This window comes from Sus scrofa, chromosome 10 (assembly GCF_000003025.6).
Source record: "Sus scrofa isolate TJ Tabasco breed Duroc chromosome 10, Sscrofa11.1, whole genome shotgun sequence".
Classification (NCBI taxonomy): Eukaryota; Metazoa; Chordata; class Mammalia; order Artiodactyla; family Suidae; genus Sus; species Sus scrofa.
Genome location: NC_010452.4, coordinates 4,940,744 through 4,964,066, shown reverse-complemented (window position 1 = coordinate 4,964,066; position 23,323 = coordinate 4,940,744). Strand labels below are relative to the sequence as shown.

Below are 23,323 nucleotides of genomic sequence, written 5' to 3'. Positions count from 1 at the left end.
ATTTTAGATGGACATTTCCAAAACATAATTACTCCTACACAAGTTTACCAAAAGCTCTCGTCTCAGTTAACATACTTAAAAGTTTAATCATATCAGGTTATTTTCCTTGTAGACGAATTTTATGGCCAAAACAGCATGCACTTATTGACTTTGGGTAACTCTAGGTACAATAAAGTGTTATACTTAATGTTGATGACTCTAAAGACCAGTCTGTGTTAATTAAACCTACCAGCTTAAGCTAGCATTATCATCAGCTATCCATTCAATACAGATTATTTCCCAGATCGCGTGAATCTGAAACAACTTGTTGTCTGGCAAGTGTTTTGTTTTGCTTTTGTTTTGTTTTGTTTTCTGAGAAAGTAAGTGTTCAGTTTCCTTTAAGACAATTAAATACAGCTCTTTACAAGTTAAGTTTTGCATAACAACAGGTAGAACCAGAGATCTCCTAGCTTTCCAGCCTGAGTTTAAAATCCCCCCACCCCCACCCCGTCTGGGGGACTAGAGATAGATCAGCTAGTTCCTGAGAGCCCAGGCAGAACAGCTACCTGGTAAAGGCAGGGGAAGGGAATGCAAGCTCCTCTTTGTTGTTGTCCTTTAAAGTCCTAGTAAGCAACCTAAGGCCGGAATCTCATTGTGGTCTGGGTTTGCATCTCAAGGCTTAAGCATTCCACTGTGCCCACAATTTCAGCAGAGTCTTACAAGAGTGGACGGACAGACAAAGCTACAGAAAACAAAGATCTTTTGAAATTCACTAGGACTCAACAGGTACCAAGGAAAGAACTTAAAGACCCAAAGAAGGAGTCTTCAGGATGAAAGCAACAGGAGTGTCGGGGGAGACTAAGGGAGAGGCAAAAGCCGGGGGATCCACATGACTGAAGAAGAGAAAGGGACACCGAGAAGGGCTGCCGTTTCCACCCACCCCCTCTTGGTGTCTGTTCAGGCCTCGACCCGCCTGAAGGGGGGGGGGGGAGTGCAAGAGGGAGCACCCCGTTCACTGTCCACCGGGTGCTGAAGCCCAGAAACCAGCCAGCTGTACAACACCTGCGGGACTCTAACTCACAAGGGAACTCTCACCCACACACACAATTTGTATGTTGTCTGCGGGCCCCGCCCCCAGGCACCCACCAGTATTTAATCACCTGCCACTTCAGCATGTTCCCAACGGGACTTCGCTTGGCATCAGGAAAATAAAGGTGAGGATATTGAGATGGTTGGACTTCCAGCCACACAGGCTATGAGGTTTGAACCCCTATCGCTGTCAGCAATCTCCCATCAGCGGGGAGCCTGACAGACCAAGATCCACACAGTATGAGGTGAGTCTTTCTCACCTCTGCTTGTCACCTGTCACGGTGAGCCGTGGCCAGCCGTAGGGGGCATGGGCTCACAAACTGAGAGGAGGGACGTTGTAGCTGCTCGATGTCCCCTCTCTTGGAAAGATAGGACAGAAGTAGCAGAGGACAGAGAGAGGAGCAACAGATGTGAGTAGAGGGAAAGGATCAAAGGGAATGGGGGAGTGTTGCCTGACCCAGGGCCCTGAAAGGCAGAATTACCAAATGCGGTGATTGCTGAGAGGCTAGCCAAGCGGTTCAGGCAAGGGTTTACTGTGACTTGTGCTGCAACACAAGGGAGCAGAAACAACTAACAGGTTCCCTTACTTGCTCCCTGAGGAGGGCGCTGGCTTGTTCCTCATATGGGGTGAGGGAGCAGTGGGTCCAGGGGTTGGACTGGAGGGGTAGCTAAGGTGGTCTGCCCACCTCTTTGGTAGTGCTGTGTGCAGGATGAATGCCACTACCCTGCTTTTGCTCCTGGTTCCTCAGAAGTGACAGGTGGGTTTCTTATCTTTTTTAGGCTGTATCTGCGGCATTTGGATGCTCCCAGGCCAGAGATCAAATCTCAGCCACAGCTGTGACCTCTGCTGAAGCTGTGGCAATGCAGGATTCTTAACCCAGGGTTCAGCAGTAACTTGAGCTGCTGCAGAGACAACACCAGATCCCTAACCTGTTGCACCACAGCGGAAACTCCCTGATCTTTTTTATCTTGTGCAAAATTTGCCGCAACTGCACATGCATGCAGTTATGTTTAGTCCCTTATAGACTTTTGGCGTTTTGTTGCTGGAGGAGCTATTAATCTAGGGGCAAGCACTGCAGCAAAGGGTCCCAGGTCCCAGCCTGACTTAGTTCTAAAAAAGAGAACAAACATAAAAAAAAGACAGAAGCAAGCTTATGTTCACTTCGAAACTATATGTTTTAAAACAAAATATTGCACTATGTTTTCACCAGGGAATGCTTGTATTCCCTATTTCATTTCAGTAATGAAAAGAAGAGTTGCCATCTGGCTATTTCAAATGTATGGAATTTATGCTTCTATATATAAATGATAGCATATGCAAAGGGAGACTTGTAATCCAGTGCATATTCCTAGAAATACTTAGATAATTTATTCCTTTGAAAGTATGTACTATCTGCCTCAGATAACACATTACTTCTAACTTTAAAAAAAAATAAGGAAAATTTGAAATCATTTTACCCTCAAAAGTTTAGGACTATATTTTACCAAATTTAGCTTATTAGATAGTTTCCTTTTAAGATAACTAAACATTTCTGTATGTTTTAAGCTCTCCCACCCAAAACCTACTGATAGTAAAATCTGAAAGGTATTAATATAGGTATATAAGCAGAATAGGAAATGCAAGTTTTCAACAGATTTTTAAAAGCATAGACAGAGGCAGGGAAAATGATTTAATAGAGCAAAATAAGCAACAACTAAAATACAGCATGGAGAGATAGTGATGAGAAGAAAGACCATTCACCCTGCAGAAACCTAAAAACATACAAACGAAAGCTCTGACCTTAGAACTAATGGCAAGACAAAGCAAAAAATTGGAAAATATATTGAAATATGTGGAACAGCCACTTCTCCTTCTGCCTCCACACATGGGTGTTTTATACAAAAATATATTGAAATATGTGGAACAGCCACTTCTCCTTCTGCCCCAGCAATTGTGCTTTTCCCTGAGCATCCAAAGTTCCTTTGCTGTCCCAGCTGCTCTGCTCACTGGTCAGAGGACTCCCCCAGACGCATCAACCTCCCCTTTCCTGCAGCTTCCTCCCTGGGACACGGGTCCTGATCCTCCTCTGCCTTTTTTTTTTTTAATCTCTTTCATCCTACCCGGTTATGCAGAGATTTCTCTTGTCCTTCCAGGTGTTTGAGCTCTCCTGCCATTGTTCCGTAGGTGACCTGTGAAGACCGTTCCGCTTGTAGATGTATTCTTGCTGTATTTGTGGGGAGAGGTGAGCTCCGCGATCTCCTATTCTGTGATATGGATTCCTCCTGCCACTGCTTTTTTAATGAAAGTAATGTTGTCATGTATCACACTGGAGGGTTTAATTTATTCCCACTATTTCTTACATTATATCTGTTATAATGATTTTTTTTTTCAAACTTGTTTGAGGCATAGAGTTTACTTGGCAGACAAGAAGGATATAAATATTCTCTATCTGGGCTGAGAGGGAAGATCTGACCATTGAGGATTTCAGATTTTCTCCCTCCAATCTGATTCCTCTAAAGAATAAGCCCATTTAGGTGGCATGTGAAGTGTGGGGCTGCCATTACAGCCTCCTTCCCCACACAGTCCCCTGTCTCTGTAGGCTCTGGGGGAGGCTGCTGCTTGAGCTAGACTGCACACCCTATCACAGTCCTGGCCTGCCCACCCAGAACAAGCTCATGCACACTGCAGTTGCTGCCCTACCCTCATCCTGCCAGAAAAGTCCCTTGTGCACACAATGGCATCCTACCCCACCTTCCCACACACCAGTCACTGCCTGGCACCACTGTGCACCTTCTACCTCAAGAGGAATTTCTGGTAGGTTGCTCACATATAGAAGTGGAGCTGAAACCATAGCTGAGTTCCAGGGGCCCTACAACTAAGAAGAAAGAGCTGAAACCTCTTTTCCTGGCTCTGTGAACTGTAGATTTACTCCTCCACTGCTGGCCTTATAAATTGTTCAGTGCTCATGGAGTTCTGAATGGACGAGTGCTCCTGCAGATGAAAGAGGTCTGACTATAGCTGTCATGGGTTTTGTGGGTGTGTCCATGTGGGGGTTGGACCAGGCCGGTGTCTGAGCTGACTCCATGGTTCCCACAGGTGGCCCAAGTGCACAAATACTACAGCCCTGGGTCCTGACCTTGGCCACCAACTAGTGGCTTGGTGAAAACAAAACCTGAGAGACACCAGGGCCAATTACCAACATACTTATTGTCAAGGCATGCTGAGAACAGTGCCAACAGCGGTGGACTTTGTGCACCCAGACAATGGGTGAAAGGTAGGCACAACAGAGCACACTCACTAGTGAGCAGCCCCAGTGGAGGAACACGCATTGGCTCCTCTTCCATTGGGAGTGCTGAAATCCCTCCTACCTTGCATCACAGATCAGAAATGCTGATCAGAAACAGATCTGGGGGTTTCTACTCCAGCAACTACAGGGCAGACACTTCCACTTATGAGGCTGTGACAACCACAGAACAATTAGGAAGCCCCATTCAATATCTAATACCCAGTGCAGACTCTAGTCACTGCATCAGTCATACCTCCTGTCAAGGGGATAATGGGCAGTGTATACAGGGGAAGGAAGTGCAGGCATCCAAACTAAAAAACAAAACAAACAAACAAACAACTATTAAACCAAAACAGGCTGCCTTAAGTTGTACTGAGCCAAAGCCACCTATAAACATACCCTGTGACACAGCTCTGACTAAAAGTGAGACAAGACCCAGATTCACCCATCCGTGGGAAGGCATCAGTTCCTCCAACCAGGAAGCTTGCACAAACCTCTAAACCAAACTTATTCACCAGAGGGCAAACACAAGAAATAAGAGGAACTAATACACTGTAGCCTATAGTGAGAAGACCACACATAAATTTAGAAAAAAATGAGACAATAGAGAAATATGTTTCAGACAAAGGAACGAGATTAACAAAACAAAACCTAAATCAACTAAATCAAGAGGAGATAAAAAAATCTACCTGAAAAAGAAGTTAGAATAACAACAGGAAGGGTGATCCAAGTTCTTGGAAAAAGAATGGATGCACAGATTAAAAAGTTATAAAAAATGTTTATGAAATTGCTGGAAGATTTAAAGAGTAAGCAAACAAAAATGAACAATATCTGAAATTTAAAAAATGAGCTAGAAAGAATAAATAACAGAGTAACTGAGGTGGAAGAATGAGTAAGTGAAGTAGAAGACAGTAGTGAAAATCATAGCCATGAAACAGAATAAATAAAAGAATGAAAAGAAATGAGGACAGTCTAGGTTTAAACTGGTATGTTTAAAGAGTCCTCTGGGACAGGTTTAAACATATCAACATTCACATGGGGGTGCTAGAAGGAGAATAGAGGAAGAAAGGCCCTGAGAATATATTTGAAGAGATTAAAGCTGAAAACTTCCCAGATATGTGAAAGGAAACATTCACTCAAGTGGAACAAGCACCAAGAGTCCCATACAAGATAAACCCAAGGAGGAATACCCTGAGACACATTTATCAAACTATGAAGAATAAAGAAAAAATATTAAAAGCAACAAGAAAAAAAGCACAAATAACATACAAGATAACTCCCATAAGGATATTAGCAGATTTTTAAACAGAAACACTACAGGCTAAAAGGGAGTGGCATGATATATTTCAAGGGATGAACGGGAAAAAAACTTCAACCAGAAAACTCTAGCCAGCAAGCTTCTCATTCAGATTCAACAGAGAAATCAAATACTTTACAGACAAGCAAAAGCTAAAAGAATACAGCATCACCAAACCAGGTACACAATAAATGCTACAGGAATTTCTCCAGATTTAAAAGAGGAGACCACAACTAGAAATAAGAAAATTGAAATAGGAAAGCTCACCAGTAAAGGCAAACAAAAACTAAAATGGAAAATCAGGAAGTTACCTTATGGCTCAGCCCTGGGCACACCTACGGCATGAACCACAGCTGCAGTGCACATTTGATCCCTGGTCCAGGAAATTCCACATGGCATGGGTGGAGTCAATTAAATTGAATTAATTTTTTTAAAATGGGATATTATCCACAAACATGATATCAAAACAAGCAATCATGAGAAGAGGTGATGAGGACAAATGCAGATTTTTGAAAATGCATTTGAAATTTAAGAGAACAGCAACAATCTGGCATATACAAGAATGCTATATCAAAAACTCATGGGAATCACAAACCAAAAAACTGTAATAGACACACTCATAAACTTGGAAAAGCAGGAGTTATCTTGTGGTCCAGTGGGTTAAGGAACTGGTGCTGTCACTGCAGTGGCTTGGGTGGCTGCTGTGAGGCAGGTTCGATCCCCAGCCCAGGAAATTACACATGCTGCAGGCATGGACAAAAAAAAAAAAAAAAAGAAAAAAAGTGATTCAAGTACAACACTAAAAATCAACATCAAATCACAGAATGAGAGGAAGGCAAGAAAAAAAATCCAATAATAACAAATCTGAAACAATTAAGAAAATGGCAGTAAGTACAGACATATTGACAATTATCTCGGAATTCAATGGATTAAATATTTTAACCAAAAGACATAGACTGGATGAATGGATAAAAAAACAGGACCCATACGTATGCTGTCTACAAGAGACCCAGGTCAGATCTAGGAACACGTACAGACTGAAAGTGAGGGGATAAAGGAGATATTCCATGCAAATCGCAATCAAAAGAAAAGTGGAGTAGCAATACTCACATCAGACAAAATAGATTTTAAAACAAAGAATGTTATGAGACAAAGAAGAACATTACCCAGTGATCAAAGAATCAATCCAAGAAGAGGATATAACAAGTGTAAATATATATGCACCCAACAAGGAGTACCTCAATATTTAGGGGAACTGCTAACAGTCATAAAAGGAGAAATTGACCATAGCAAAGTAACAGTGGGGGACATTAACACTCAACTGAAATCATACATTTCATGGTTTTATCCAGTTTGCTCAGCCCCTGACTCTCTTCCCTTCTGGTAATCACTAATTGCTTCTGTGTATCCACACATTTTTTTTTTTTCAATTCTACATTTGAGTGAAATTACATGGTATTTTTTTTTCTGTTTGATTTATTTCACTTGGCATTATACCTGTAAGTTTTATCTATGTTGTTCCACATGTCAGAACTTTATTTTTTACAGCTGAGTAGTATTTCATTGTACATTTTAACCACATCTTCTTTAACTATTCATCCACAAATGGATGCTTACATTGTTTCCCCATCTTGGCCACTGTAAATACTTCCGTAATAGACATAAAGAGTGCCATGTCTTTTCAAATTAGTGTTTTTGTGTTTTTCAGATAAATACCCAGAAATGCAATAGTTGGGTCATGTGGGAGACCTGAATTTAAGACCGGAAGGGATAAAATTCATGGAAGAAAACATCTGTGGTAACCTCATTAAAATTGGTCTGAGCAATGTTTTTGCGGAGCTGACTCCAAAAGCAAGGGAAACAAAAGCGACAGTTAGAAAATAGGACTGTATCAAACAAATAAGCTTCTGCACAGCAAAGGAAACCATCATCAAAATGAAGTTATCCTCCTGAATGGGAGAATATATTTGCAAATCATATTTTCAATAAAGGGTTAATATACAAAATATATATAGAACTCACTAAACAACTCGCCAATTAAAACACAGGCACATTATTTGAGTATCATTTTTCCAAAGATAATATACAGATGATCAACATTACAAGATTTTTAAAATCACTAATTATTTAGGGAAATGCAAATCAAAACCCCAGTGTGATATCACCTCACATCTGTTGGAACAGCTATCATCAAAAAGAAAAACAAAGGTTGGCAAGGATGTGGGGAAAAAGAGAATCCTCCTACACTGTTGGTGGGAATGTATATTGGTGTAGCCACTATGGAAAACCGTTTGAAATTTCCAAAAAAAAAAAAAAAAATAAGAATAGAACTACCTATTCTTTTAAAATAATTTATATACAAAAAAGTCTGCTGTGATATGCACAACAGGCCAAACACTATCTAGAATTTTGGTTTTACTATCTAAATTTTTTACCTCAAGTAGCAACCCTCACTATAGATCTGACTTGCTTAATCTCTTACTTACACAGGTTCTTACTTCTCAGTTTCAGGCCTGAGAAGGGGCCATGGCACTGTGTTATATAATCACCCATTTTATTAAATTTTGCAAAAGTAAGCTATTTTACGACTGATGTTATATGGTATTTCTCTTTGTCTGATTTAATGTCACTTACCATAATACCCTCAAGCCCTAGCTATGTTGTCACCAATGGCAAGATTTCATCTTTTTTCTAGTTGAGTTGTATTCCATTGTATATATGTTTCCTCAATAAAAAAATAAATCTAAAATTAAAATATATATATATTAACTGCAACTTGATAACATGATTCTTTCTTTCCAACATGAATTTTTATCAAAGTTAGCCTGGGTGTGTGATGGCAGGACAAAGACCTGGACACCCTAGTGACCCAGATAAGGGGAAGTTGAGTTGGGAATACATTTAGTTTTCAGGGACTTCCTTATACAGATAAATTATTATTAGCTAACTATCTGAAGGAGAAATGGATTCTAGAAATACTCCTCCTGCCAATTCATGCATCATCGTGACAGAAGACTGTGGCACAGACATGCAGGTATGGAGGTTGCCAGGGAGGCACAAGGTTACAAGTGTACAAAGTCAGATGGTAGTTTGTGGAAACTTCTTCCAAATCCTATAGACCATATCAACACTGGATAAATTCTCCTGTATTTGACAATACCAATCATTTCCATATTGCCAAGAGAAAATTTTGAAGTACAAAAATAAATCCATTAATAAGAAAGACTAGAGGAAACTGAGGAATTTTTAAAACTGTATTATCTTCCTGAAATGTGAAGTATTTCAGATTTTTAAAAAATGTATATTTCTTTTATTATATACCTATTTTGTACACCTTTGAAAATTTAGACATGTAGTTGATGTACAATATTATGTTAATTTCTCCTGTACAGCAGCAATTCATGTATTGATATACACATATCCATTCCCATATAGGTTGTCAAAGAATATTGAGAGGTCCCTGTGCTACACAGATCCCTGCTGACTATCCATTCAATATGCAATAGTGTGCAGATGCCAACCCCAAGCTCCCACTCCATCCCTCCCCTGACCTTTCCTCTCTGTAGTATCTTTTTAGAACCTGCATGTAAGTGATATCATATGTCATTTGTCTTCCTCTGTCTTACTTCACCATCCACGTTGCTCATTTTTATGGCTGAGTAACATTCAGTTATATATGTGTACACACACCGCATCTCTCTTTATCTATTCCTCTGTCAGTGGACATTTAGGTTGCTTCCGTGTCTTAGCTATGAACACTGGAGCGCATGTATCTTTCCAAATTGCGGTTTCATCCAAATGTATGGTAGTTCTATAGTTCTGTTTTTAGTTTTATAAGGAACCTCCGTACTGTTTTCCAAAGTGGTTGTATCAATGTGAATACCTACCAACAGGGTAGAAGGGTTCCTTTTCCTCCGCACCTTCTCCAGCATTTATTATTTGTAGATTTTTTTTCTGATGATTGATATGGCCATTCTGACTGGTCTAAGGTGATACGTCATTGTAGCTTTAACTTACATTTCTCTCATAATTAGGAATATTGAGCACTTTTTTCACGTGATTTTTGGCCATCTGTTATGTCTCATTTGGAGAAATGTCTATTTAGATCTTCTGCCCATTTTTGGATTGGGTTTTACTTAATTCTTATAGTTTTGTATTATTTTTCTTAAAAGAAGCCTCTGAATTCTTATAAGCTTTAGGCTCAAAAGATCTGGGTTCACCTCTGCCTACGAAGTAGAATAATTGTTTTTATTATTACTATTATTACTGTGTCTAGTTGAAAATGAATGAAAAAGACGAGTCTTTTAGAACCACAGTGTAATTTCTCCCTCTTCACAGAGCAGATGATAGGACTCAAACCTATCTGTCTGAATACATGGTCTAATGATTACATAATGTCGCCCCCCAAAATATTTGTGAGCCAATCACAACAGGTCACTCCTGGACATTTTCTTCCCATTCCTTGATTTGTCCAACATTATGCAGTATGATTAAGTCCAATTAAAGCTTTCTATCTACTATACATCAGTGTACTAAATATATAAAACTAGTGAACTAGGTACACAAAAATAAACAAAATTCCATTTTCCTTGTTTTCTAGGCGTGAGTATTCTTGTCAGGAAGAAATGAATGAGGAAATGATTTCTATATAATATAAAAGTATCTGGTAGAGACATTCACGAGTTGCATTTCCAGAACCTTAAAGTATGCTTGACTCAGTGTGAGTGAAGCATTATGATGGGATAGAGCTGGATTCAGTAAAAGATTCACACCAAATGCGACACCTGAACTGAATTTTAAAAGATAAATAGGAGGCAGCAAGGTAAAGAAGAAAGGAGATGATAATACCGACAGGATTGTGTCGTTTTAGGGCACAGAGGTATGATACAGCACAATGGAGCGTGACATCTGAAAGTAAGTAAACGGACAAAATTATACCAGTAAAGGGCCAGAGTTTTATATACTTTGTTAAGAAGCTTGGATTTTATTTTACACTTAAGATGAGTCTGGAGTTTAAAAAGTATTTAAGGCAGAGGGATGGTTTACTGTGAATCGGAATTAGCTCCAACATGGTGGCACAGGCGTTCAAGATGAATCTGAGATGGACAGAACACCCAGTGCAGTGACGAGGCTGTGGCCGCAATTCTGGTGAGAAGGAGAAAGTCTCGACTAAGGTGGGGTGATGGAGATTGATCAAAGAGGATGGATTTGACATAAGTCACCATGACGGTCCGTTGAGAACTATGCAGGGTACCACGACGGCTCCTGAGGTTTGACCAATCATGGTACGATGATGCCAACATTTAAAGCAGGAAAAAAACAGAAGAAAAATCAAAAAGGAAAGAGCAAAATGATGTTTCATCTTTGACTTGTTAAATAGGAGTGACTTTGAGACAATCTATCTGAAATGTTAAGCAAACAATTTAAGACGACACCTGGATATAGTTATAGGTTTGCGATTCATTAGTATTTTGGTAGCAGCGTAAACCATGATTACAGTGGAGTCGCCAAGCAGCACTTAAAGCAAGAGAAAATAATCCCTGGGAAAAAAAAAAAAGAAAAGGGGGACCAGCCATATAATAACGTATAGGGAAATATGAAGGATGAGCATCAGTGGCATTAAAAAAAAAAAAAAAAAAAAAAGATTAGTTCAAAAACTAGGAGCTGTCAACATCCAGAATGAAAGAGAAATCAAGAAAACACAGGAAGAAAGTATTTCCATTGAATCTGTTTCAGAGGCTGTTGGTGACCATGGCTAGACTGTCCTGAATAAAATACAGTGATGGTATAGCAAAGGGAACTGTATCTAGTCACTTATGATGGAGCATGAGGGAGGATAATGTGAGAAAAAGCATGATTATACGTGTGTGTATGTACGTGTGTGACTTAGTCACTTTGCTGTACAGTAGAAAACTGACAGAACACTGTAAACCAGCTATAATGGAAAAAATAAAAATAATTATAAAAAATACAGTGATGGGAGTTCCCGTCGTGGCGCAGTGGTTAATGAATCCAACTAGGAACCATGAGGTTGCGGGTTCGATCCCTGCCCTTGCTCAGTGGGTTAAGGATCTGGCGTTGCCATGAGCTGTGGTGTAGGTTGCAGACGCGGCTCGGATCCCACGTTGCTGTGGCTCTGGTGTAGGCTGGCAGCTGTAGCTCTGATTCGACTCCTAGCCTGGGAACCTACATATGTCACAGGTGCGGCTCTAAATAAATAAATAAATAAATAAAGTGATGGTACCAGATTCTCATGAGCTGATGAATGAATGAGTTAAATGTGTAAACTGTTACTCTAAGAAGTTTAGTTGAAGAGAGAAGAGGGAAATGTAGGGTAGTATGTATTTAGAGCCTAAATATTACCTAACAAAAATGTAATTATTATTTACTCCCTGCTCTCCAGGCTCATCTGCTGTTTGTATTCACATTCAGTTGGTATTAACTAGTTCAAAGAGAAACCTATAGTCAGAAAAGCTTTTATATATGTGTATACACACATGTATATATAACATAGTTCCTTCATTTTTATTTATTTGGATGCTATCCTCAAAGGTCTAGCATTTTCAAATTTATTTCCAGTGTGTATGTATATAAAAATATATATGCATTTTTCTTTCCCATTAATTTAACAAATGTCTCATATATATATTCTATATCAAGCTATAAGTTCTCAATTATATTGCCAATTATTCTTTGCCATCTGTATACACACAATTTAGTGCTAAATCCAATTTGAATAATGTGAAGCCCTTGATCTGAAAAATGGATAAAGACAAAGCCCAAGATAAAAATCCATGGTGAATCTTAAAACATTAATTTTTTAAAGATATCGCTCTTTATATCATTCTTTTCCTACTAGAAAAGTTTTTTTTTTCCCCAAAACTGCAGATATATCAACCTGAGTTACACTTTTTCCTTCTGATTTTGCCTGAAAACATTAAGTGTAACTTTTTTCATTTCAGTTTTGGTCCTGTGCCCAGATGCTAACTTCTAAAAGTTAAACAAATCAATACAAGGCTGTACTTGAATAGTCTAACTTCGTCACTGGGAGGGAAATAACTAAGATAAGATCTACCTCCTTGCCCCATGAAGAACAAATATTTTTTCATTTTTGACTTCTGACTTCTTCAGCATTTTATATATTTTGTATGAAATTCTACTCAATTATTTTTCAAAGACTGAAGCTACAAGATTTATTTACAATTTAACTGAGTTTGTCCTGTTAGATATTAAAACCAACAGTGCTATTTCTCCTCACTGTCTTTATTTTCCCACCCTGCATATTCTGACCTTGAGTTCACTTTTAGAGACTCCTGCTTGAGATGCATAGTACATCAAAAAATAGGTTAAAAATTTTAATAGCAATCGCTTCATCACAACTGAATTTCATGTTATTCTATCAAGAGTTACATGAAAAAATAAAATTTTGATGTTCATAGTAGGAAGGGTAATGGTTTTATCTTCCAGTGCTCTCCTGCAGAACATGCTTAAATGAATGCATTTGTAATACAGAGCGAAACATCATCTGTGTTCTGCATAACTGCATCTTGGCTGTAGATGATTGCAGTGTGGGACGTGAGAAGGAATTCTGAAATGAGCAGCCTGTTTCCTACAGATAACTTTATGTGTCCTTCTTTCATCATGAAAAGAAGTTAAGGTAATAGCCATCCTATAAACAAAATGCAAAATTTCCAATCTAACTCTTGATTCTCATGGCTTTCAGTTTGGGTTCAGGATTGTCACAAGGCACTGTGTGAACCTGCGCTGCGTTAAGCTCAGACAAATTTCTCAAAATGTTTTAAGGATGATTTATAACAGGTAGTAGGTTTTTGAATGTTGTTTTGATTCTGACATATGCATATTAATAAATAGTCGATGTCGATATAGATGCAGCTGTCAAAATAATCAAGGTCAAAATATTGCATCTGAGAATGCACACAAAATGCTTTCTTGCCTCAAAGCTTTCACGGCTAAAATAGTTATTATGTTATATAGTTTTAACAGTGATAATATAACTCTCTCTATATAACTATAACTATATAACCATGTAACTATAACCATGTAACCATAACTCTCTCTGTATACATATAGGGTTACAGTGTGTGTGTGTGATGGAGGCTAATAGATGAAAAGCCCAGAAGTGAGAATCAGTTCCACCATCCCCATACCCTAACCAGTCCCACTTAAGCATTCACCTGTTTTTATTCTTACACATACACCCTAAGACAATCATGCCCTGAGAAAACCTCTTTCCCCCCCAAAAAAAAACCAGCAGAAGAGACGTTGTTGTTGGGGCACAGTATTGTCTGGATACGGCTGTCCCCATAACCTGGTACTGTCACTCATTTCTGATTATAATGCTTTCTGCTTGTTACTGTTGCTGACCACCTGCTTAAATGTCTGATCTTCGAGGTCCCTGACTCTCTGAGACCTGGCCCTGCTACAATGGTTCTGCCCTTAGGTTTCAGGTGGGATAATAACAAGTCAGCAAGATCCCTTTCTTGCTCCCTGAACATGTGTTCTGCTATTGGCTTTTTGCCATGCACTAACCCCAAAATTTAGACCTCTTGGGTCCTAAGAGCTACAAACTTTTTAACCAATTACGTTCTTCTGTTTGCTATCAGTCATTCCAAACAAATCCAGAGATCTCTTCCACAGCATTCTTAGCAATGGTGACATATTTACTTTAGCACATCAAGTGATTAAGCATTCAGTTTATTTAAGAATTCCCGTCATGGTGCAGTGGAAACAAATTTGACTAGGAACCATGAGGTTGAAGGTTGCATCCCTGGCCTCGCTCAGTGGGCTAAGGATCCAGTGTTGCCATGAGCTGTGGTGTAGGTCAAAGGCGCAGCTTAGATCCTGAGTTGCTGTGGCTGTGGGGTAAGCGGGCAGCTGTAGCTCTGATTAGACCCCTAGCCTGGGAACCTCCGTAGGCTTCAAGTGTAGCCCTAAAAAGCATTAAAAAAATTCAGTACATTTAATGCAACTTATTGCTATTTTGAACAATGGCTCCTTAGTACAGCAAGTTAATGATTGGTTTATCTAAGTGGGTCAGTTTCTATGTTAAATAGTTACATTCTATGTGCATACATCCATAGTCAATTTTTGTAGGTATCCTATCATACACATTGGAATGTATGTGAAATTCATCTCTACTTAGACTTATTTTAAGTTGATGTTCTGGGAATTCTGATAGATACAAGCTTTTCGAAGAAAGTGGGTACACTAAAGGGAAAAGATGACTAGAAACTGGAAAGGGGTCAGTAGACGTAAGCATTGATGCGGGACCTGAAGGTCAGAGTGCCTGAAGGTCAGAGTGCCTAGGGATAGTCTGCGGCAATAGTTGAACCACCCAGACAGAGCTCTGTGGCACTGCTCACATACCCTAGGAAAGAGAGAGCTGTATGATAAAGCTGAAAGATCTGTGTCACCAGAGAGCCACACAACTATGACAAGGACTAGTCTGTCAAAGAACAGGCTTGTAAAAGTAACACAATACCTTAACTGGCCGGAGAGATGATATATTTTTTAATCAAGGCTAATTCAAAATCTGATGGGCAACATAAGCATAATATCTGCCACAAGGCTTGTTTGTGTGCATGCATGTGTGGCAGGACCGCACGAATAGATGTTTTGATATCAGTCATCAAGGCATGTTCTTGCTTCTAAAGAATGGATAGCCCAGTTGTCTGACAGATGGGGCATTAATGTGAGACTGTGAGCAGCACAAATCAGACAAAACAACCAGCAAGAGCAATGGCCAGGACAGACAGTGGAGTAAATCACAGATGTCAATTCTTGCCTACCATGCCTCCAACAACTTTTAGAATCCAAGATCAAAGGAGAAGGAGACAGGGAGACAGGGGTTATTCATCCAGCAGACTTCTGTACCAATTGTATGTGTGTGCATGCACGCTTTTTTCACACAATATCACTCTTCTGCTCAAAAATCTTGTGACCATTCCTGTTTCTCTTAAAACTAAAAGCCAACTTTCTTTTGATATCCTACATGTGTTGATCCTAATTATTGCTTTACCTTCATCCTATCTGCCTCTCCCTCACTGATTCTAACTTCCAACACTCCCAAGTCTTTTCTTAATTTCTCCCTCCTCATTGAAGCCTATCCTGACCAACTTCTTTAAAAATTCTTCTACTCTACCACCAGCTCTCCAAGTCTTCCTTACCTTGTCCTACCTTTTTTTTTAGCTGTTGTGTTTACCACCTTCTAAAATACTTTATTGTTCATTCTCTGACTCTTCCTAGATTATTAGCTCCAAGACATTTACTGATTATTCCATGAACCCAGAACAGTATCTGAAGAGCCTTAAATGTTCAAAAGCGCTTCTGAGTCAGTGAATAAAGTAGAGCTAATGTTAAATTATTTGCCTCTTTTGGTGGCCACATGGGATGTCCTGCATTTTATTAAAGTCCTTAAGTGGCAAGAAGAGCTGGAAACACTATGAGAAAACAGCTTCACCCATGGTAGTGGTAGCCCTTAAAAAAGAGTTCAGACATTCCAGGGTGAGGAAGTGGTTGCCCCAAGAAGTAGTATATCTGGAAACTGAAAGTACTTTAGGAAGAAAAAAAATCAGTTAAGGAGCCTGGAGGGTGTGCCAAAGCTTCATTCACAAAATTTTACTTATCTACTGTGTTTACTGTTTGTCTCGCCCCATAAAAATAAAAGCTCTATAAAGACAGGAATTTTTGCTCATTCAGTTCAACACTAAGAACTCTGTATTTCAGAGGCAGGGCTCAATACATGTTTGCTAAATTAAGACAAATACTACTTTACTAATAGAAATTATATTTATTAAATATTTTTGGCTCATATTTGTGAATATTGTAACCAAAATATACGATCTCATCAAGTTATAGTCATGTGTTAATGAACATAAAAATTGTTCTCTTCTGTTTTAGTATTAATGGATTTGTTAGCAAGAACAGAAAAATGAGTAAAATTTGAAGATATTCACATACTGGATCTACCCAAGATAGAATGATTTAATAAAAATGCTAACTACGAGAACAAAGATTTTCATCTTTTTTTAAATTGTTGAAACTGTTACACATAAAGGAGGAGAAAAAAAAAGTAATTCTATCCAAGACCCTAGAAGAGAAGTAATGAGTAATTAATGTAGCCAAGAAGATATGACCAAGACTGCACACTGGTACCACAATGATTCACCACATATGAAAGTTCTGTTTGTCTACCTCAAAAAACTCAAGAAATAAATAACATACTCAAATAAGGCGATCGGCAGGTTTTTCAGCAGAAACCCTGTAGCCAAGAAGGAAGGGGAGTTATATACTTAAAACAATGACATGGAAAAACCTGCCATGAAGAATACTCTACCAGTAAAGCTCTTGTTTCAGATTGGATAGAGAAATCAAAAGCTTTGTATACCAAACCGAATCCAAGAACACATAAAAAACATCATACACCTTGACCAAGTGGGATTCATCCCAGGATCAAGGATGGCTCAAAATACACAGATCAATCAATGTGATACACCACATGAACAAAAGGCAAAAAACACATGATCGTATCAATAGCTACACAAAAAGTATTTGATAAAATCAATATCAACTCAGGATAATAAAAACCCTACAAAAGTGGGTATAGAGGGAACATATCTCAACATAATACAAGCTATCTATGGCAAAGCCGTGGTCAATATAAAACTCAACAGTGAAAAGCTGAAAGTCTTCCTGCTAAAATCAGGAACATGTCAAGGATGCCCACTCTATTTCATTCAACACGGTATTGGAATTCCTAGCCACAACAATCAAACAAGAAATAAAAGCTATCCAAATTGGAAGTGAAAAGGTAAAACTGTTACCATATGCAGATGCCATGATACCATATATAAAAAAACTCTAAGGATCCCACACAAAAACTACTTGATCAATGAATTCAGCAAAGTAGCAGAATACAAGGTTAAAATTCAGAAATCAACTAGATTTCTGTACACTAACAATGAAATATTAGAAAAGGAATATAAAAAGGAGAATACTTTTTGAAACCACACCAAAATAAATAAAATACATAGGAATAAACCTGACAAAGGAGGTAAAAGACTAATATGCTCAGAACTACAAAACATTAGTAAAGGAAATTAAAGAGGATTCAAGGAAATGGAAAGATATCTCATGCTCCTGGATTGGAAGATTTCATATTGTTAAGACAGCCACACTACCCAAAGCATTCTGAAGATTTAATGCAATCCCTATCAAATTACCCATGACACCCTTCAAAGAACTAGAACAAATAACCCAAAAATTTATATGGAACCATAAAAGATTCAGAGTGGCCAAAGCAATCCTGAGGTAAAAAAACAAAAAACCAAAAAACATAACAGGAGGCCTAACAATCCCAGACTTCGGACAATGTTACAAAGCTACAATAATCAAGATGGTGTGGTACTGGTACAAAAATCAACAAATGGTTTGTGGGAACCAGAGAGCCAAGAAATAAACCCAGACACCTATAGTCAATTAAACTTTGACAAAGTAGGCAAGAATATAAAATGGGGAAAAGACAGTCTCTTCATCAAGTGGTGCTGGCAAAACTGGACAGCTGCTTGTAAACTAGTGAAACTAGAACACATCCTCACGCCATGCACACATACACACAAAAATCAATTCAAAATGGCTTAAAGAGTTAAACATAAGACATGATGCCATAAATCTCTTAAAAGAGAACATAGGCAAAACATTACATGACATAAACCATACTAATGTTTTATTAGATCAGTCTGCCAAGGCAATAAAAATAAAAACAAATAGGATTTAATAAAACAAGTTTTTGGGCAGCAAAAGAAACCATAAAAAATATATTAAGAAAACCTTATGGAATGGGAGAAAATATTTGCAAACAATGCAGGAGACATGGGCTTACTCTCTAAAATATACAATCAATAAAAATAATAACAAAAAAAACCCAAACAACCCAATTCAAAAATGGACAGAAGACCTAAATAGACTTTTTTTTCAAAGAAGACATATGGACAGCTAGCAAGCCCATGGAAACATGCTCAACATCACAAATTATCAGAGAAATGCAAATAAAAACTGCAAAGTGGTAGCACCTCACACCAGTCAGAATGCCCATCATTAAAATGCCTACAAATACAAATGCTGGAGAGGGTGTGGAGAAATGGGAACCCTCTTATACTTCTGGTGGGAATGTAACTTGGTGCAGCCACTGCGGAAAACAGTATGGAGGATCTCCAGAAAAATGAATGTAAAATTACTATATGATCTAATCAATCCCACTCCCATGTTTACATTAGGACAAAAATCTAATCCAAAAATATGCATGCACTATTCACAATAGCTAAAACATGGAAGGGACCTAAATGTCCATGGACAGATTAATGGATTAAGAAAAATCACACACACATACAATGGAATACTACTCAGCCATTAAAAAGGATGAAATACTGGAGTTCCCGTAATGGCTCAGTGGTTAACGAATCTGACTAGGAACCATGAGGTTGCGGGTTTGATCCCTGGCCTTGCTCAGTGGGTTAAGGATCCATCGTTGCCATGAGCTGTGGTGTAGGTTGCAAACATGGCTTGGATCCCAAGTTGCTGTGGCTCTGGTGCAGGCCAGTGGCTACACCTCTGATTAGACCCCTAGCCTGGGAACCTCCATATGCTGCAGGAGCAGCCTAGAAAAGGCAAAAATACAAAAAAAAAAAGAAATATTGACATTTGCAGCAATATAGATGGAACTACAGATCATAGTAAGTGAAGTCAAACAGAAAAACAAATATATGATATCACTTATATGTGGAATCTACATTATGACACAAATCAACATATCTACATAAAAAAGACTCACAGACATAGAGAACAAACTTTTGGTTGCCAAGGGGGAGGTAGGACGAGGAAGGGAAGGATGGGGAGTTTGTATTAGCAGAAGAAAATTATTACATAAGGGATGGATAAATAACACGGTCTTGCTGTAGAGCACAGAGAACAATACTTAATGTTCTGTGATAAACCATAATGGAAACGACTATGCAAAAATATATGTATAACTGAGTCACTATGCTGTACAGTTGAAATTAACATAACATCAACCGTACTTCAATAATTTTTTTTTTTTAAATAAGGCTTTTCAGCACTATGTATGGAAAAACTTTTAATAGGTTTTAGGTGCAAAAATCAGTTAAAAGACTGAGATACTTCAAAGAGATGCATGCACCCTTAAGCACCTCAATGTTCACGGCAGCACTATTTACAACAGCCAAGACATGGGCACAAAAAGCCAAAAAACAAACAACAAAACCAAAAATACAACCTTTTACAGACAAGCACATCTAAAACAATTCTGCACCATCAAACCAGTTTTACAATAAATACTAAAGGGTCTTCTCTAGTTGGGAAAAAAAGCAGGGGGGAGAACAACTAGAAACAGGAAAATCACCAATGGGAAAGCTTACTAGTAAAGGCAAACATACAGTACAAGTAAGAAATCATCTACACACAAATATGCTGTCAATCCTAGCAAAGAGGAGAGGAGGAGAGTACAAAATGCAGGATAATTAAAATGCACTTGAAATTATGAGATCAGCAACTAGACACAATCATATATACACACACACACATATATGATTATGTATGTATCTCATATATATATATAGCTATACCATACCTCATGGTAACCACAAACCAAAAGTCTGATATACACACAAAAAAGAAAAAGGAATCCCAACACAACACTACAGACCATCACAAATCACAATAGGAGAGAACAATATATCTAGGTAAGCACTTGCGCTGTGAGCATGCATCCTTCCTTCTGCTCAGATTCTGAACAAGGTACTAGTTACCCAACCCTCCAACCAGTCAGGTCAGACCTTAAAGAACCTGGAGCAGCCCTGAGGTCCACAGGCTCACCTAAGAATGATTCCCGCTGGAGTTCCTGCTGGGGGGCAGTGGGTTAAGACTCCGACTGCAGTGGGAGGTGCAGGTGTAGATTCAACATCCGACCGGCGCAGTGGGTTAAAGGATTCGGCATTGCCTCAGCGGCAGCTCGGATCCAGTCCCTGGCCCAGGAACTTCCATTTGCTGTGGGTATAGCCATTAAAAAAAAAAAAATTATCACTGCTTCTATAATAAACATAATAGTAACTATCACTTAATTATCTACGATTTGAGTCCTCCGTTAGACAAGCATTTTCATTTGCCTAGAAGACCATCTGAGGATAAAGTGACTCAGGTCACGCAAACCCCGGATGGATTCTAGAATCCATATTCTTTCTATGGCATTGCTCAAGAATAAGAGCCTACCCACCTTGGTCTCCGGGTTACCATGGCCCTTTCCTCCTTTGGGGGCTATAGCCTCATCCTGATTAGGCAGCCTTGACTGAGGCTCTGACACACCTTTTATGTCTCATTAGCCCCCTCTCTGCAATGGTTGCACCTGACTTGGGGACTCAGTCACTGCCTGGAGTCCTGCTTCCTCAGGGACGGGTTAGGGACAACAAAGCTATTCACTGGTCACTGTTGAGACCAGTGATGCTGGGATGACGCCACCAACCACAGAAACTCTGGCGTGGAGTTAGTTCACCCGCCTGACCTTCTTTCAACACCTTCGTCTTAACAAATGCTGATGAGAGACGTCTGGACGGTAACCGACTGTAAGCCAGCCTTAAGCACTTAAAGTTTATTGCTGAACTTGAGTGCTAAGGATCCATCCTGGACTGTCATCCAAGCCCACATCAGAGCATAGTCAAAAGCATGAGGAAATATTCCAGTGGTATGCTGACAAAGTCGAAAAGGCTTTGTGCAAAAGATATAGAAAAAATGACACATGTGAAATGTATGGAGAGACCCTCTGAGTTCCTGTAGAATCATGAGTTGTTTTAGTTCACACTGTCAGCCAGAAATGCATCCAGCATGATTTTATAAAATCTTATAAAATTTCATCAGTGGTAAAAAGGAAGTTGGAAAAACTAGTGATTGGTTGAGTCACAGCCTCAGGTGAGAGCAGTTCATCCTAGGGGCGATTTACCACACATCCCTCCTTTACAATGTGCATGAAAATCACCTGGAGCTCCTGCTACCGTACATCCTAATTCAGGACAGCTGAGGTGGCGCCCGAGGCTACCTGCATTTCTAACAAGCTGCCCAGCCTCGCTGAAAGCCACTGATCCTCATACTACATTTTAAACCTCCTTGACACAGGTTTAAAAATGAAAAAAAAAAAATTATATATATATATAGTTGACTTACTTGGATTTAAGTCATGCACAGAGGTGGCATTAGAACTTTCTCGCCAAGGTACGCGATCTTAACCAGAAAAGTAATCATAGAGGAATAAGTGAAGCCAGCGCTGAGTCTCGGAGCAGGAGGGAGATGGAGGCTGGGGGTGGAGAGCCTGGAAACACATATACAAATCAAGAGAGGCAAAAAATGGACAGCAGTTCTAGAAAGAGCAACCATCCCTGTGTTAAACTCAATCACCCATGTTTGAAAGGCAGATAAGCGGGTAGCCTGGAGTATTTGAAGCCAGAACCAGGAATGCCAGACCCAAGACACTACCCTCACTGGCACAGAGAAGGCAAACGTCAAAGTCCTAGCAGTAAGTAATGGAAAGAAATCAGGACAAGCAAACCAGCACCGCCAAGGTGACCACAGGATGACAAATGTCCAGTAGGCAACTAGGAAGATTCCCAGATGCAGGGAGGGAACTTACTTACCTGCTCGTCTCCAGAGTCCAGAAGGAACTGAGCAAGGGGAATCGAAGTGTCCTAGTATTGGAGGAAACAGCGCGTCCAGCAAGGAACCCAGAAGGAATGAAGCACCACAGTCAAAGAACACAGCAAAGGCTCTGCTACCCCCCGCAAAGAGAAACCTGCCGTAAAGGTAGGTGTCGTGCTGAACCAATGAAAATCTCCTATTCCTGCCTCCCTGCGTGGAGCAGAATCAACACTACAGGAGATAAAACTTAAGTAGTTCTAGCTGTGAAAATTGGCAGATAGTATGAGGCAGAAGGCACACAGGTAGAGCCTCGAGTCTCAACGTGAGGTCCCAGATCTGCAGTATCAACACCACCTGGGAACCTGCTAGGAAATGCAAATTATCAGCACCCACCCCCCACACCTGGGGCGGGGGGCACCCTGCAGCCTGCCCTCCAGGTGACTGCCGCCTGCTTGCTGAAGTAGATTCTACTGAAAGCTGGGCAGCGAGATAAGGCCAGGTGTGACAAAGGACAGTCATTATAAGTAGGATTGAAAACTGAGCTTTTAAAGAGCTGGTGTAGACTAAAGCCTGTTCACAGGGAGAGGAAAACCAGATAGAGATGACGTACAGTAATAATTAAAAAACATGGGGAGTCCCTGACAGAGCTCAGTGGTTAAGGAATCTGACTAGCATCCATGAGGATGCAGGTTCCATCTCTGGGTTGGGGATCTGACGTTGCTGTGAGCTGTGGTACAGGTCACAGACACAGTTGGGATCCTGCACTGCTGTGGCGTAGGCATAGGCTAGGTGGGCAGGTACAGCTCCGATTAGACCCCTAGCCTGGGACTCTCCCTGTGCCGTGCCACTGTGGCCCTAAAATAATAATAAATAAAACATGCTCTGTGAACAACAGCAACAAAAACCAAAGCAGATGAATGGAAACTGTAGTAAAAAAAAAAAAAAAAAAAGTGAAAATTAAATAACTGGCATAAAC

General features: G+C 39.6%; 1 long non-coding RNA gene across 1 annotated transcript; it reads right to left on the bottom strand.

Annotated features, from left to right (window-relative positions):
- LOC106505077 lies at positions 10,412–22,993 on the bottom strand. The gene is made up of 4 exons (XR_001299154.2): positions 22,347–22,993; positions 21,880–22,024; positions 20,542–20,712; positions 10,412–10,896 (listed from the first exon to the last, which is right to left on the bottom strand). It is a non-coding gene; the product is annotated as an uncharacterized LOC106505077 (long non-coding RNA).